Raw genomic sequence first — 3,679 nt, forward strand, 5'->3', positions numbered from 1 at the left:
GGCAGGGGATTTTGAGGGGACAGAGGAAGCATTGGGTGTCGCTCTATGGCGATGACCTCTTGCTGTATGTTTCGGATCTGCTGGAGAGAATGGGAAGGATAATGGGCCTGTTGGGGAGGTTTGGAGGGTTCTCAGGGTATAAGCCGAATGTCGGGAAAAATGAGGTTTTCCCAGTGAATGGGCTAGGACAGCGGGCTAATTTAGGGGCGATGCCATTTACGATAGCGAGGGATAGGTTTTGATATTTGGGGATTCCGGTAGCGAGGGAATAGACGAGGCTCAATAAGTGGAACTTGACGAAGCTGGTGGAGGAAGCCAGAGAGGATCTTAAGAGGTGGGATACACTGCACTTAACGATGGCGGGGAGGGTCCAAGTGATGAAAATGAATATTCTGACAAGGTTCTTGTTTATCTTTCAGGCTCTCCCGATCTTTATACCAAAGGCTTTTTTCGGAAATTGTACACGGTCATTTTGGATTTTGCGGGGAAGGTGCCGAGGGTGGGGAGGACCCTGCTACAGAGGCAGAGGCAGCAGGGGGTGTTGCCGAACCTGCTTCATTATTATTGGGCTGCGAATGTGGACAAGGTGTGGCGATGGTGGGAAGAAGGGGTAGAATGGGTTAGGAGGTAGGAGGAATCTTGTAAGGGGTCCAGTTTGAGGGCTATGGTGACGGCAGTATTGCCAATGGCTCGGAGTAGGTATTCCGGGAGCCCAGTGGTGCAGTCCATGGGGAAGATATGGAATCAGGGGAGGCATTTTAGGATGGGAGGGATGTTGGTGTTAACGCCGCTGTGCGAGAATCATTGGTTTGAGTCAGGTGGGATGTATAGTGTATTCAGGAGATGGAGGGAAGTGGGGCTGGCCAAGGTGAGGGACCTGTATTTGGAGGAAGGGTTCGCCAGTCTGGAGGAGCTAAGGGAGAGGGTAGAGTTGCCGAGGGGACATGAGTTCAGGTATCTGCAGGTTAGGGACTTTGCACAAAAGGTCTGGAGGGTTCCCTCGGTTGCCGGGATACACCCTGCTGGAACGACTGCTGCGTCTGGATGTGGAAGGGGAGGGAAGAATTGGGGATATATACAAGTGGCTGGGGGAGCAGGGAGGCGAGCGGGTGGTGAAGAACAAGGAGAAATGAGAAACGAGTTGGGAGAGGAGATCAATTGGGGAGCATGGAGTGAGGCACTGGGAAGGGTAAACGGACCTCCTCATGTGCAAGGGTGAGCCTGATACAGTTTAAGGTGGTGCATATGACTGGGGCAAGAATGAGTGGATTCTTCCAGGAGATAGCAGATGAGTGTGAGAGGTGTGGACAGGGGACAGCGAATCACGTGCACATATTGCGAAAGATTGGGAAGATTCTGGGCGGGAGAGTTTGTAGTCTTAGCCAGGATAGTGGGGGAGGAGGTGGACCCGGAACCTTTTTGGCAGTATTAGGGGTTTCAGAGAAACTGGAGCTCATGGAGAGGAGGACGACTGATGTTGTATAGAATATTGTGTGCAGTTTTGGTTTCCTTCTCTGAGGAAGGATTTCTTGCTCTCGAGGGAGTGCAGCGAAGGTTTACCAGACTGATTCCAGGGATGGCGGGACTGTCATATGAGGAGAGACTGACTAGTTTAGGATTGTTCTCGCTGGAGTTCATATATTCAAGAGGCAGTTGGATATAGCACTTGGGGCAAATGGAATCAAAGGGAGACAGCAGGATTAGGCTATTGAGTTGGATGATCAGCCATGATCGTGGTGAATGGTGGAACAGGCTCAAAGGGCCAAAGGCCTCCTCCTGCTCCTATCTTCTATGCATGTATATGTTGTGGCCTTTGCCTCTCTGATTTTACTAGAATGGCGGTCGGCATCGCCACCAGGGGTAGAGGCTTGGTCGGGTGACCTGTACAACTTCCTGCAGTTGGAGAAGATAAAGGGTGAGTTAAGGGGCTCTGCAGAGGGGTTTGAGGAAAGGTGTGGGATGTTTGTGACCATGTTTGAGGAGTTGTCCATCGTGGGGTGGGGGGGTGCTGAGAAAGGGTTAAATTTTGTACAGACTGTATAGTTGATTGCGGGGAAGTATGTTTCCCGGGGTATTTATTCGCTGTAACCTGTTTTGATACATGTTTGTAATAAAATAAAATTTTTTTTAAAGTGAATAACATTGATACTTTAAATCAGATATTGTGACATGATTTGGATTAAATGTGTATCTTTCGATCTGCTATTCAATGAGTTGATATGGTTGCTATTGTGAGATTGACACAGTTCCTTTCCACTTTATAGCAACTCTGATTTGGGGATGGGATTTCTTTATAAACTGGTCATTGTGAATGCAATTTTTTTTTAAAGTGTAAACTGGCAGAGGGATATTGATCTTCATATACACAAAGCTCATAATGTAGTTTGAAAATAATATTGTTCATTTGGGTTCATTAAGTGGAGAAATCTTTTATAAAAGCAGCGAGATCCTGTGAGAAATGTAACATCTGTAGGTCGACATTAATAAGGGGTCTTGTGGTTAATGCGGGTCACCATTCGTCAGCAAATACATTAGAAAGGGGACCGAGGGTGCTATTGGGAGCTTTTCGATGATGACATTCTTCAGTTATGAGGAGTTGTTGGAGATGTTTGGGTTGTTGTACTTACAATATAGAAGGTGACCTCATAGTGGTTTCCTTATTATGCAAGGTTCAGAGAGGGTAAACAGCAAAACCATTCCCCCTGTTTGTAGTTCAATAACTGGGGTCGCAGATTCAAAGTCATTGACAAATGGTATATACACGGGAGCAGAGACATTGTTTTCACCCAGGGTCTCTGGTATCTGGAAAGCTCTGCCTGAAAAGGTTGGAGAAGATAATTTCATGAATGATTTTATAAAAGGGAATTGCTAAGGTATTTGAGGACCAGCATCGTACAGACACACAGTAAACAAAAACAACACAGGAGCAATAAACAAAAAGCAAAGTATACAGGTAAAAGCACAAACCCACACACAAACATGCACAAATGTACCCGCACCCTGACAAATATAATTGGACAGAGTTCGACAAAGGGAGAGAGTGCCAGAGAGAAGTCACTAATTTACCTGATTTTTGCAGCATTTATAGCAGAAATTTCGTGAATAATGAGAAAAACAACTCCTGCTGTTGAATATTATGGGATGTCATCTGAAAATTGAGTGAACAACAGGACAAACGTAGTCGGCAGGATTCGAACCTGCGCAGGGAAACCCCAATGGATTTCTAGTCGATCACCTTAACCACTCAGCCACGACGACACAGTTGACCAGCAAGATCACATTGATCGCTGTTCAAAACATTTCAAAGAAACATCCTCTCGATGGGATTTTGACTTCTTGTGTTGGGTATACATTTATTCTCTCTGCTGGTACATGGATCTCTATTCTTTCCTCATTTTACATCAATCTGATTTGCCACGCAAAATTTTTTTTAAATTGAGAACTAGCCGACAGACACATAGAAAATCCATTTGCGAACATCACAATGTTAATCATAAATGTTCATCCATTCAGAACATGATGTAATACAAACCCGACTTGCCACAATAGCAACATTAAAGAAGCTATCGGAAAGCAAGATTTGGTTGAATTAGGAAATATGATGTTGTAAACGATATGTATGGATCAGGAATTCAATCCTGCTCTCCCACATTGTTGTTCCATATGTTATTCTTGAATC

The 3,679-nt window shown here is 45.3% G+C and overlaps 1 non-coding gene across 1 annotated transcript; it reads right to left on the reverse strand.

The window, feature by feature from the left end:
• Positions 1 to 3,176: 3,176 nt before the first annotated feature.
• Positions 3,177 to 3,258, reverse strand: trnas-aga. The gene has a single exon. It is a non-coding gene; the product is annotated as a tRNA-Ser (tRNA).
• Between the last annotated feature and the right edge of the window lie 421 nt (positions 3,259 to 3,679).

The sequence above is a fragment of the Scyliorhinus canicula genome, chromosome 6 (genome assembly GCF_902713615.1).
Source record: "Scyliorhinus canicula chromosome 6, sScyCan1.1, whole genome shotgun sequence".
In the NCBI taxonomy this organism is placed as follows: Eukaryota; Metazoa; Chordata; class Chondrichthyes; order Carcharhiniformes; family Scyliorhinidae; genus Scyliorhinus; species Scyliorhinus canicula.